General features: G+C 38.6%; 1 non-coding gene across 1 annotated transcript; it reads left to right on the top strand.

The window, feature by feature from the left end:
* Positions 1 to 4,090: 4,090 nt before the first annotated feature.
* Positions 4,091 to 4,165, top strand: Trnat-ugu (transfer RNA threonine (anticodon UGU)). Its single transcript has one exon. It is a non-coding gene; the product is annotated as a tRNA-Thr (tRNA).
* The last annotated feature ends 10,609 nt before the right edge of the window (positions 4,166 to 14,774 follow it).

Here is a 14,774-nt window from a genome sequence, read left to right as displayed (position 1 = left end):
AATCCCCTGCACTGATAAAGTCCTTACATGTGTGTGATGAAGCAACCTATATTTTTAATTTCCCTCTTGTTTTGCCATCTGCCTGCTTAAAATCCATTTTCTCATTTTTGAACTAGTTGCCATTAAAATATGTAAGGTATAATGAGCATTTTCATAAAAGAGAAAGGTTGGCCTTTAGTGTTAAAGAATATAACACCAGATCTAATTTTGTGCTTAGGTTTTATATGTGTAATTGATTTTCTAATTCATTTTGATTATGACTAGTTAGTATCTTTTGTTATAGGGTGAAATCAGTAACTGTTTCGTAACTTAAATTCTATTGTTGTCTTATAAACAGATATAAATTCTATAATAATTGTAAACATTTGGAAGATGAAATATTAGTAACCTTAAATTATTTATTTGGCTCTATTCAAAAAACATTAGCAAAGAAATTAACAGTTTTGTCAGAAGTATTGTTTGTGTAACTATATATGTTAGTTTCATGATTTAAGCAATTAATTTGGCTTAACCCTTCTAGTAGAAGAAACTGTCAAAAAGAACAAATTTTTCCTTGTATTCAGTTAATTTAATGAAATAAGTTGTAATTGTAATTTCTGTATATTAAACATCAAACAATGTGGAGTTTCAGCACCTATTATTGTGAGGATATATAAGGGCCCAGTTTTTGGTGCCAAGACAGTCCACGGCCAAGTTTTAGACAAGAAACCCGTGTTGGTTAGAACAACAACAATGCTTCAACTTAATTGTGAAATAAGTATTAAACAATTAGGATGTGTGTTAAAACAATGTCAGTGTCTGATCCATATGTGCATTTCTGTTCTTCAAGAACTGTGAATTTTGTGGTTAAGTTTCTACTGCTCATAGATGTTCAACAGTACACTATTGTAGCAGTATGTGCGTGTTCACCTGCAACCTATTAATAAGGCTTATCGAAAGTTAAACAATAGTGCACTGGCCATATAACTGTGTATTATTGGGGGGTTGTGAACAGAGAAAGTAAAGTTCTGTGAAACACAAATGTGCACCTGTTGGCTACATCATTTGAAATAGTCAGTGTTGTACTTCCACAACCCATTTACAGCCAGCGTAGCTACACAGTATGTCAACACCAAGGACAATCAGCAAAGAAATAAAGCAAGGAACTTACAAACAAGACAGTGTGATGGGAAACAATGGAAACAAGGGAGTGATGTGCTTCACAACAAAGCTGTAGAGGTTAAGTTGTTAAATGAACAGAAAGACCTAAGCAGGATTGATTCGCAGGATGGTAGTGGTTACAGAAAATTGGAAGCTATGTTAAGGCAAATTATGAGTAGTATGTGTACGAAAGAAGACATTAGTGGTACGAAAACAGACATTAACAGGATGGAAAAGAAAATTGATAGCATTAGAAGTGACATGGTTAGCTTAAAGAACGAACTGAAGAAATAAATTAAAAAAGAGACTCAAGGTAGTTAGTGCTAATCTTTTAGAATTAAATAAGAAGTTTTGAAATGGTAGTACAAGATTGTGATAATACTAATGAGAAATTAATATTGAGTCATAAATGTGTGGAAGAGAGAAACAAGCTTTGTGATGACTATAGTAGGAAGGTGGAGGTTTCCGAGATACAGTGTGCTGAAAATAGAGTTAAACTTGAGAACAAAATTGATCAGATTAAAAATGATTTAGAAACAGAAGTAGAAACCAAGTGTGCAGTAGTGGAAAAGTAAATGAAAAAGTAGATTCAAAATTGGCTAAAATAGAGAAAAAGGTGGAAGCACTACAAAACCTAAAGCACAGAGAAAGTGACAGTGGATCTGATAATCAGTTTAGTAAGCAGTATGATAGTTTTTCCAGGGAAAAACAAGAGGATTTATTGTGTGAAGAAGATCACATGTTAAGTGAAACAGAAGTGTGTCTATCTGTAATAACAGCAAGTGTACAAGGCATACGTGTTAAGTGTTGATTTACTGGACAGTGGTAGTGATCTGAATGGCATTTCACAGGCATTTTTTTGAATCTATTAAGAATACAAATGGTATAGTAGTGGTGCATGTTTCTAAAATAAAAATTATTGGTACTACTGGTAAGCTATTAAAGAGTGTGAAACAAGAGATACTATTAACAGTGGAATTGGCAGGACAGTTGTTGGAGTGCAATTTCTTGGTGATTCAAAATCTCAGCATTGAAGTAACATTTGAGATTAATTTCTTGGTGATTCAAAATCTCAGCATTGAAGTAACATTTGAGATTAATTTCATGTGTAAATAGCAAGTAGGGAGTTCAACACTCTGTGTTAAATTCATTATGTGGCAATAATGCCACAGACAGTCAAACTCTTCTCCTATCCTGTCTGTAGTTTATAAGTGAATCAGAATTATTCTGTATTCTAGTTTCATGTCATTTTGTGCACTGAAAATGAAAGGTGTCAGCATATGTGAAGCATAATTAACATCTGAAATAATCAGCTCATGTGTGAAATTAGTATAATTTGGTGCAGCAGCAGAGGAAATATGCAGTAAAAACCATGTTGAATACTAGGTTTTAATATTAATTGTGGTATAACAGAAGTGTTTGTGTTCAGTGCAGTCAGTATATTGAGATAACTATCTACCTATAGAAGTGTGTCATGGTACAGCCTTTTCTAACATTAAGTAATTACAACTTTAAACAAAGATGCCTGGAGTAATGTGTGTGGATACAGTAATCAAGATTTGTGAAATGTTACACAATTAGGCCATATGTTAAAACAATGACAGTGTGATCCATACGTAGTTTTCTATTCTTCAATAACTGTGAATTTTGTGCTTAGATTTCTACTGCTCATAGATGTTCAACAGTAAACTATTGTAGCAGTATGTGGATGTTTGCCTGCAACCTATTGATAAGGCTTATCGAAAGTTAAACAATAGTGCACTAGCCATGTAACTGTGTATTATTTGGGGGTTATGAACAGTTACAGTAAAGTACGGCTAAAAATGCAAATGTCGGCTACATCATTTAAAGTAGTCAGTGTTGTACTTCCACAACCCATTTTTCAGCCAGTGTAGCAACGCAGTATATCAACACTGAAGAAATAAAGCAGGCAAGAACCCACTGTCAAGCGGGGGGCAGTGTAGTGAACAACAGAGCTGGAATGGAATGGAATTTTTGAACAGTATTTCAAAGAAATGCAATATATTCAAATACAACAGGAAGAACTACAGGAATACAAGGGAGCAGCCTTCAAAGTCACACAGCAACACAAAATGACAAAAATTAAGCATTACATGAAGCAATACAGTATTGTATTTGTTCCCAACTATCTTACTTTCTCTTGGGGATTTATGTGTGATGATCAGAAGCAGATTGCATTGAAACCATATTTTACATACATTCAGCCAGAACCATTGTAACCAACAATATTGCAGAAACAAACTATTTCAAGAGGTAAATAATAGACAAGAGAAAAACAATGTGGGGCAAGAGGAGAGATATAGACTTGGGATTTTTAGACTGTGTGAAATTAAAATGCATCAGCAGGCCTTGTTCAGGACATGTGAAGGACAACAATGGAAGAAACATTTTTTAGTGAATCAGATAAAGCAAATGTGTTTCATGCACTAAACAAGAGGCATTGATGAAAAGGGATGCCCAGCATAAAAGAAGAGAAGGGGAAAAGGAGGTACAACAGCAGGTGTAACAGAAAAAGGAAAAGGAGGAACAGAAGTAAGAACTAAAAAGGGCCGTGAAAGGGCACATGTAACTTGACAAGTTAATGAAAGGATGTTTGGCAAAATGGGAGGAAGTAGGGGCAAACAACCAAACAAAATTTCCAAATTGGAAGAGGTATTACGAGAGCAATCTAAAACTATCCACACCATTAGGGAAGAGTTCAGAGCAAACAGGGAAGCATCTAGGGAAGAAAGCATGAGAGTAGAAAGCCAGCACAAATGCAGCATATCAGTATGACCAGGATTGATTATCTGTGACATAAACAGGCACAGGGTGTGACAAACTGTGTGGGCAAGATGAAAACACAATTAAAGAAGAAATAAATCACAGATAAAAATGCTAAAACCGGAGCGTGCAAGGAATAAGTCCCTGCAGTCGCACTATCCTTTGTGCCCTCGGTGGCTCAGACGGATAGAGCGTCTGCCATGTAAGCAGGAGATCCCGGGTTTGAGTCCCGGTCGGGGCACACACTTTCAACATGTCCCTAATTAAGTACATCAATGCCTGTTTGCAGCTAGGGTGTCCATTAAATTATTGTTTCATTTCTAGCAAAGCTGCATGGTTATCTGCGGTAACTGTTCTTTCGGGAACAGATACTATCATCATGTATAGTTAAAATATGGCTTCCCGGCCAATGACCTTCTTGTGCAAATGCACACACTATGCCCGAACTCGTACAAGACTTGGTAGATTAATCTGCCACGAGTAATGAGTATGAAGCATCAGCAATTGTGTTTGGCTTCTTGAATTTTACATACTACTTGGTAGGTCAAAGAATTAAAGTAGTTACTGACCACAGAGCAGAAACCTTTTAGGCGAATAGAAAATTATGCCACAGCCATTTGACATGCTGGATGCTTATGTTACAAGAATTTTTGACTTTGACTTTCTTTACATACCAAGCTCGGAGAATACAATAAGTGATTACTTTTTAGGATACCAATAGGTCTAGGATAGGAAGATGCTGTTGGACCACAAGTAGAAGGAGTGCAGATTATCATAGTGAAAGGTGTGGAACAACAAAATTTTGTGCTTAAGCTGTTAAAAAACATTTGCTCTGAGCAGAATGCAGATGAGTGTGTGTTACTGATTAAAAGAAAATATGAATGTCCAAGGCAAAAAAATTCTGAATGTTTTATTTAATATGAGACACATCCAGAAAGTAAGTTTCCCAATGATGTTTCAGACCTATGATGTGGCAATCAAATGCCGCCCAGACACGTCCCGCATGATGCAAGTACCATGGTAGCAGTGTCCCGAAATGGCATGTATTACTTGTTCTCCTGCCGCCTACAAGGTTTGGTCAAAGATAAGGTTCCTGCATGCATAAAACATAGCGCCCATCAAAATTCATCACCAGCTCTGTCAGGTCTATGGACAGAACAACATGGGCAAACAGACGATGCATCATTGGTGTAGACTTTTTTCTGTAAGTCTTCAAAGTGTCCATGATGAAGAGCGCAGTGGGTGACCATCCCTCATCAATGTTCACCTGGTTGAGCCTGTGCAGCAGCGCATCCTGGAGAACCATCACTTCACAGTGCATCCTGGAGAACCATCACTTCACAGTGCATCCTGGAGAACCATCACTTCATGATTACAGAGCTCAGGAGCCATTTTCTGCAGATATCATGATCCTTGTTGCATGAAATTATCACCAGGTGCCTGCTTTTCAAGAAACTGTGTGCAGGTGGTTGCTGAAAAACCTGATCCTGAGCACAAAATGAAACACTTGGAGCAGCACTGACATTTCTGCAGCAATATCATAATGATGATAACAAGTTCCTCAACAGTATTGTCATACCTGATGAGATGTGGATTTCTCACTTGAGCCTGGAAACCAAGCAGCAGTCAATGCATTGGTGTCACAATGGATCTCCAGTCAAGATGAAATTCAAACAGACTGTGTCAGAGCAGAAAGTGATGTGTATGTTATTCTGGGACAGGAAGGGTATTCTGCTCATTGACTTCCTGCTGAAGATAAAATAGTGAACTCTGACCTTTATTTGTGAAAAAATGCGAAACTGCTACATGCCATTCAGAATAAGGGGTGTGAAATGCTTACTACCGGTGTTGTGCTTCTCCATGACAGTTCTCCCCCTCATGCTGCTTGGGGCACAGCAACTGTTTTTCAGAAGTTCAGCTGGTAGCTGTTTAATCACTCAGCATACAGTTCTGATTTTACACCCAGGAAATTCCATCTTTTCTTGCACCTCAAGAAATTCCTGTCCTCCAGCCAGCATTTTCACAACGACAAAGACCTGAAGATGACTGTCACACAATGGTTCCATTCACAGGTGGCAGACTTCTACGACACAGGAATACAAAAACTGATCCCACAATATGACAAGCTTCTCAGTTCTTTCGGTGACTATGTTGAAAAATAGCTCAAATATTGCTGTACCTCCTGCCAATAAAGTTCTTCATGTAACTATGTTGTCTTTGTTTTAAAAAATAGGGGAACTTACTTTCTAGATGCACCTCATATATATAAGGGAATGCTATACAGGAAAAGTCATGTGGACAGGAAAGATTGGAGATTCTGCATAGGCCTACTGGAGAATATGGTAGAAAAACTTTTATGTGCAGCTCAGGAATGCTCATTAACATGCAGGGAGATGCATGAAACACTGAGAAAGGGATGTATCTTCAACAATATGGTCCAGAGAATGTGGAAGGTACATAGAATGTGGGACTTGTGCCAAAAGACGGAAACTGTTACTCTCAAGCACAAAGGTTATATGCACCCAATAATTCCTGCCAGGTTGAAAAACATTGCATCTTGGATCTTCTAGACCCCCTAACCAACATCAACAGCAACAGCCACACAAGTTTTAGTGGTAATCAGATGGTTCTGTAAGTACATAAGATTTCATCCATCAAGTCAAGCAAATAGCAGGCTAATGGCAGAGAGGGTGGAGAAGAACTATTTTAACAAAGTGTGTGCACCTAAGTGAATAATAAAACAAAATAACACTATTCTTGTCAAAAATATGGAAAGACATGCTGAGAGGAACCACTTAGAGTGAATACACAGAATGGCATTGAACCAAATAGCCAGTGTGATGACGGAGATGTGTCATGCACATTGCAGCCACAAACATGAATGCTGGTGAGATTATATTGATGGGTTGGAGAAGGCGATTAACAATATGCCTCATGAGTCAAAGAGATTCACACTAATAAAGATACTGACGAAGTACATAAGATTTCATCCATCAAGTCAAGCAAATAGCAGGCTAATGGCAGAGAGGGTGGAGAAGAACTATTTTGACAAAGTGTGTGCACCTAAGTGAATAATAAAACAAAATAACACTGTTCTTGTCAAAAATATGGAAAGACATGCTGAGAGGAACCACTTAGAGTGAATACACAGAATGGCATTGAACCAAATAGCCAGTGTGATGACGGAGATGTGTCATGCACATTGCAGCCACAAACATGAATGCTGGTGAGATTATATTGATGGGTTGGAGAAGGCGATTAACAATATGCCTCATGAGTCAAAGAGATTCACACTAATAAAGATACTGATGAACTGCAAACTAAAAAGTATCTTCAGGGAGGTGTTACAAGATTTACCTGATGAGAACTTGCTGTGTGAAGGGAAAATGAAGATGGTAACTGAGAATTTGATTAAGACAGGTGCTAGAAGGAAGGCAACTTACAGTCGATTAGAGTTTCCAGTCATATATAAAGTTTCCAGTCATATAAAGTGAGTGATCTCATGGTAGTGTGGACACATGCCAGGTCCAGGGAGATACATGAAGAGAGAAAAAAATTGTCTTGAATCATTAGCATTGAACATACAAACACTGTGAAGCTGGAATCAGCAAAAATAAAAATTATATGTGGAAAAGAGCATGTCAAAACATACTACGCAAAAGTCATCATTTCAATAGTGATGCATCCTAACAGACAAAGAGAAATTCCATGAACCTGTGTATGGACCAAATTAAGCATAAATGCTAGGGCAACAAGAGTTTGATTTGAAGATAAATAAAGTAAATAAGGATACATCCCTCAGCCCCAGGGCAACCTAAAGATTTGTGCCCAAAGTATTAGTCAGAAGATCTTAATCACTGTGGACACATGGATGCAAACTGTTTTGACTCATTATCTTTGATGAGAGGGGAGCTAATTGCACAGGTGCAAGGAAGCAGACCTTATCCCCACTGCCATGCGTAGGGGCACTGGGCATGAATCTGCGAATGCTTAGGGCCTACAATCAGCAGCCAGTGGCAGATCAGGAGTGTTGTCCTATGACCAGTTATGCGACACCATCAGCTGCATACCAACAGGGGCCACGTGAACTAAAGCACAAGTGCTGAAGAGATGCACTCATCTTACCACAAAGGATAGTGACTGGTGTATCAACAATGCCTCACAAGAAAGTTCTTATGTGCACAAGAACAAGTGCAAAGAAAGGGTGTACTCCATGTTATAGGATGTTACATGCTTTCATTTTCTATCGTTTTCTTTCAAGTGATGGATTTGAACTAGAGGCATAAGGTGACTGATAATATAAATGTTGTGCAGTTGAATTATTAGTCTCATGATTAGTTGTATGGTTTGATGATTAATCTCAATTTTCATTTCATCTATTTGCTATGTTTTGAAATCATAGGACCCAGAATCATGTGAGTAGAATGAGTTTGTTTGCATTACAGTGATCTTTGATTGGCAGAGGAGTGGAGGACAATTAGATGGTGCACAGCACTTGAGATTACTGGTTGTATAATTTACTATTGTTGTCTGGCATTTTAAATTAGAACTGGTACAGTATTGTGTATTAGGAAAGAGTGTATACAAGTACTTATCTTGTGAACAAGAGGAAACTTCAGTATAATAGATAGTGTTTTGATATGATAGCTGTGTACGAAGCGTAGTCACTCTGTTTCTGGTGATCATCATATTATTTGACTTTGTACTTGACTGTTTGCTATTTATGACACCACTGCACTGATAAAGTCCTTACAGAATTCATAATGTTATTCTCTTATGGGAGTTCTTGCTGGCATCACAAACAGTCATAGTCTGTGAAATATCCCAGCTCCAGATTGGCGAAGCTATTTCAACATTTAAACAAAACAAAGATTCCTCTTGACAGTTGTTTGTCACTGAAGACACTGTTATCCCATAGTCATCAATGAGATGGGTTCCAGTCATCAAATTAGATGCTCAGTTAAGCTGTGAAATTTTTGTCAACTGCCAAAAGATACCCAGGCTCACAAAAGAACTCTGAATGTAGCAACAATCATAAACATTGTAGTACGTCAAGGAATACTTTGGATCACTAACTGTCATATGCAGCCACAATTCATCCATAAAGGTATGTGTCCAGGGATGTCAAAACCAATTCAGTAAGAGCAGCTTAACGTCGTCAATGGAGATCCATTGCCCACTACCGTTACAGTTAACACAGCAGAGGAAGCTACTATCAAACTGCAATAAGATCCATCCTGACTGAGGAACAATGTTGTCACTTGTTAGCCATTCTATAGCAATTTTCAGATGCTTTCAAATCCAGAGTGAAGAAAAAACAGACCAAACAGCTCACGGTAAAACACTGCAACAACAGGTGGGATGATTCACCATTTAAGACAACTCTCATACTGGGTGTTACCAGCTGAATGATGAATAATTCAAGAGGAAGTGGAGAAGATACTGTAAGATGACATTACTGAATCTTCAGAGAGTCTTTGGTCTTTTCTTGTGATTCTTGTGAAAAAGAAAGATGGCTACTGATAACAAAACAAAATCATGAAAAAAGATTTCTATCCACTGCCATGAACTGATGACAGTCTAGACTACTTGAGAGGAACAAAGTATTTCTCAACCATAGACATGCAGACAGGCTGCTGGAAAATCAAGACTGATGAGGCTGACTGGAAGGAGGCAGCCTTCATAACTCCTAATGGCCTCTAAAATTTCAGAGCTATGATGTTTCTAATAAGAAATACTCCAGGTACCTTTGAGCTTATGAAAGACAACCTGTTTTGTTGCCTTAAATGGACAATTCTCTATGTTTTCTGAATTACACTGTTGGGTTTCTTAATATTTTTAAATGACATTTAAACAACATCTAAGCCACTTGACAACTCTGCCTGAAACTGAGAAACTGCCTCTTCAGTCCCAAAGAAATTAAAATCTTGGGGCATTGGTTGAATAGTTATGGTGTCAATCCCACACCAGAGACAATAAGAGCAGCAACAGATTTTCCTACTCCTCACCACATTCATGATACAAGAAGTTTTTTCAGAAGGTGCTTGAATTACCAAGAACTTACACACATCAAAAAATGTTTTGCATCACCTCGGTTCCAAGAGTTTCGGAACCTGTACAGAAAATTGGAACAAAGCTCAAAATACATATCATTTCCACCATTTTTATTGCTCATGGAAACTACACATTGCATGTTGTACCACCATACAGCAAGACCTTCAGAGGTGTTGGTCCAGGTTGCTGTACACATCTGTACCTTAAATACCCAGTAGCATGTCCTCTTGCATTGATGCATGCTGTAATCGTCATGGCATACTATCCACAAGTATATCAAGGCACTGTTGGTCCAGTTTGTCCCACTCCTCAACAGCAATTCAGTGTAGATCCCTCAGAGAGGTTGGTGGGTCATGTCATCCAACAAACAGCCCTTTTCAATCTATCCCAGGCATGTTCGATAGGGTTCATGTCAGGAGAACATGCTGGCCACTCTAGTCAAGTGATGTCCTTATCCTGAAGGAAGTCATTCAAAAGATGTGCATGATGGGGACACAAATTGTCATCCATGAAGATGAATGGCTCAGCAATATGTTGCCAATATGGTTGCACTGTCAGTCAGAGGATGGCATTCATGTACCATACAGCCATTATGGCGCCTTCCATTACCACCAACGGCATATGTCTGCCCCACATAATGCCACCCCAAAACAGTGAGCTCGACTTGCTGGACAGTGTGGCTAAGGCATTCAGGCTGACCGGGTTGCCTCCAAACAAGTCTCTGACGATTGTCTGGTTGAAGCCATATGCGACACTCATTGGTGAAGAGAATGTGATGCCAGTCCTGAGCACTCCATTTGGCATGTTGTTGGGCCCATTTGTACTGCACTGCATGGTGTTGTGGTTGCAAACATGGACTTCGTCATGGACGTCGGGAGTGAAGTTGCACATCATGCAGCCTATTGCGCACAGTTTGAGTCATAACACAATGTCCTGTGGCTGCACGAAAAGCACTATTCAACATGGTGGCATTGATGTCAGGGTTCCTCTGAGCCATAATCCATAGGCAGTGGTCATCCACTGCAGTAGTAACCCTGGGGTGGCCTGAGCATAGCATGTTGACAGTTCCTGTCCCCTGTATCTCCTCCATGTCTGAACAACATTGCTTTGGTTCACTCCCAGATGCCTGGACACTTCTCTTGTTGAGAGCCCTTCCTGGCATAAAGTACCAATGCAGACACGGTCAAACCGCAGTATTGACCATCTAGGCATGGTTGAACTACAGACAACACGGGCCGTGTACCTCCTTCCTGGTAGAATGAGTGGAACTGATCAACAGTCACATCCCCTCTGTCTCATAGGCACTGCTCATGTGTGGTTGTTTACATCTTTGGGCAGGTTTAGTGACATCTCTGAACAGTCAGAGGGACTTTGTCTGTGATACAATATCCACAATCAATGTCTATCTTCAGGAGTTCTGGGAACCAGGGTGATGCAAAACTTTTTATGATGTTTGTATAAAGGACTTCCATACCAAGGAACATCCCTTGCAAAAACTACTGCTGGGAAACACTGTATTTTCCTGGAATGAGGTACAAGTCCTCGTCCTTGAGGAGGCATTCACATCTTCTCCAGTCTTAGCATTTTATTTTGTGAATAAAACCATCTAGATTTCTTATTAAAATGTCTTTATTATGAACATGACCAGATATCTGAAATTAAGATGAAAGGAGCATAAAAATAGACAGATGTTTGATATATAACAAAAAGCCAACAAAAATAGTAAATTAAAAGGTTAAAAATATTTTGATAGGTACACTCAGCGAAATCATATAACTTATAATAATGTTCTGTGTCAGTACTAAAACCCATGTCTAATCAGGGAGTCAACTAACAGCTTCGTTCAAAAAATTTTCAAATATATAACTTTTATTCAGTTATAATCTCTTCATACTTATAAGAATCTTCAACTATGAAAATTCAGAGTCAAATAATAAAATCATATTTAAATGAGTATAATTCCATACTTGTCAAAAATTCTCCTCAGATAGTGTCAATTAGCCCACATGGAGTTACAACTAACAACAAGTACACAATAAATCTGCTACACAATTATATCTACATAACAGCAGGATGAACTTTAGTTCAAATGGTTCAAATGGCTCTGAGCACTATAGGACTCAACTGCTGTGGTCATCAGGCCCCTAGAACTTAGAACTACTTAAACCTAACCAACCTAAGGACATCACACACATCCATCCCCGAAGCAGGATTCAAACCTGCGACCGTAGCAGTCGCACGGTTCCGGACTGCGCGCCTAGAACCGCGAGACCACCGCGGCCGGCATGAACTTTAGTATCATACATATTTCTTACATAAATTTGATGTAACCTTTACAAAAGAAGTATTTGCTGTTATAATAACATGCATCTGATAAACAAAAAGCTGTGCCTTTTTATCTAAAATGTAGTACAACAATACTTCAAATTTTGTGCACTTATAAAATATATTACAAAGTATAAAACAATTCAAATATTTTGGAAAGTAGCTCCATCTTGTGGAAGCAGCAGCAACTTGCTCCCTGTGGTAGATCATTTGATATGCACCAGTGGGAGCTCTGCCAGCGCACCTGACACAAGGCAAGGTGTGGCCCAGTGACCATAGAAAAGACCCCACAGTCAGCATGCATCACACTATTCATTCTTGAAAAATGACAAAAAACAGTTAATACCTCCATGATTTCACTTATCGCGCCTAACTTATGCTTCTGAATTTGTAAGTGCGTCATCAACATGCTATCATTCCCATTGCAGGAGTTTTCTGTAAGTCTTTTCATGAATTTCCTGCTAGTCCTATATAACACTTATTACAATCATTGTAACTTATTTTATACATTCCTGAGCCATTTTACTTGTCGTGTCTGTTTCCAACTATGTGGTGTAACTTATTTTCCATTTGCATGGCCTATTTGCATTGTATGGCAAGAATGCCAACGTCAATGTTAGAGGTTATGTGGTAGGTGCATGTCTAAAACACATTCAGAAAGGTGATGAAAAGGTAACAGTTTATGCTTTCAGAGTATTCTCCAAGTGCAAGAGGAACTACTCAACAACTGAGGAAGACTGATTTGCAGCTGCTAGGCCATCAACACGTTCCTGCCATTTATCTTTCTTTGCAAACCATTTGCTGCTGTGACGCATCATCACGCTCTATGCTGGCTGACTAGACTGAAGGATTTGTCAGGTTGACTGGTGACATGGGCACTGGGGCTTCAGGAATACAAAGTCACAGTGATATAAAAAAGGATGCATACACAAGGATGGTGACTGGCTTTCAAGGAATCCAGTAGTTTAACACAGCAGCATGGATGAAATCCTAGTTATTGCTACATTAAATGACATTGCTGCTGAACAGAGGGAAGATCCAGCATTGCTGAAAACCATAGAAGCCTTGCACAATGAGGAACAGTATTCCATTTCATAAACAGAACATCTTATAAGAAGAAGCAAGATCCATTGGGATGGAAATGATTGCTTGTCATCTCACCTCATCTACAGCCATCCATCCTAAAGTATTTCCACAATGCCCAACATCTCATCAAATTTGTGAAGGCTCAAGGCAGAATCAGATGAAGGTATCACTGACCAGGTCTCTACCAGTCCTTTATATACTATGTGAGCTGCTGCAAGGAATTCCAGCAATGGAAGCATTTGTCACAATTACCACTGGGGCATCTACTACCAATTTCACCTGCAGCAACACCATTCTATCAAACAGATATTGCCCTCTTGGGAATTCCTGACGTTAACAAATGGGAGTTGGTGGATAGTAATTGTTAGCAATGACCACCTTACCTGCTACCATCTAAGCTATGCTAACTGTCAAAGCCCCAAAAAGTGCATGGTTTCTTGCAAAAGACATCACTTTGAAGTACAGAACACCTGTGCAATAATCCCAATCCAGGAAAAGATTTCCACTAAAGACTAGTATTGTTGTTAGTGTTATTATTGCAGGTGCTGTGTCTTCAGTCAGAAGATTGGTCTGATGCAGCTCTTCATGCTATCCTGTACAAGCCACCTCTTCATCTCCAAACAACTACTGTTGCAGTCCACATCCTTTTGAACCTGTCTATAAAATTCATCTCTTCGTCTCTCTCTACAGTGTTTAATCTCCACACTTTTCTCCGACACTAAACTCACTATTCCTTGATGTCTCAGAATGTGTTCTATATCTTCTTGTAATCAAGTTGTGCCACAAATTTATTTTATACCCAGTTCTACTCAGTAATTCCTTATTAGTTACATGATCCACCCATCTAATCTTCATCACATTTCAAAAGCTTGCATTTTCTCCTTGTCTTTGCAGTTTATTGAACACATTTCACTTCCATACAAGATTTCACTTAAGACAAATACCTACAAAAAAGACTTCCTAGCCCTCAAATCTATATAGGATCTCAACAAATTCCTCTTTTTTAATAAATGTTTTTTCTTGGAACTGCCAGTCTACATTTTATATCCTCTGTACTTTGACCATCATCCATTACTTTACTGCCCAAATAGCAAAACTCATATACTACTTTTAGCATCTCATTTCCTAATCTAATTCCCTCAGCATTGCCTGATTTAGTTTGACTACATTCCATTATCTGTGTTTTTATCTTATTGATGTTTATCTTATATCTGCTCTTGTTGATGTTTATCTTACATACTTCTTTCAAGACCCTGTCTATGCTATTCAACTGCACTTCCAAGTCCTTTGCTGTCTGACAGAATTACAATGTCATCAGCAAACCTCAAAGTTTTCATTTCTTCTCCCTCAATTTTAATTCCCTCTCCAAATTTTTGTTTGGTTTG

This window comes from Schistocerca gregaria, chromosome 1 (assembly GCF_023897955.1).
Source record: "Schistocerca gregaria isolate iqSchGreg1 chromosome 1, iqSchGreg1.2, whole genome shotgun sequence".
NCBI lineage: Eukaryota > Metazoa > Arthropoda > Insecta > Orthoptera > Acrididae > Schistocerca > Schistocerca gregaria.
The sequence above is the reverse complement of the archived record's forward strand: the minus strand, read 5'-3'. Positions and strand labels throughout refer to the sequence as shown.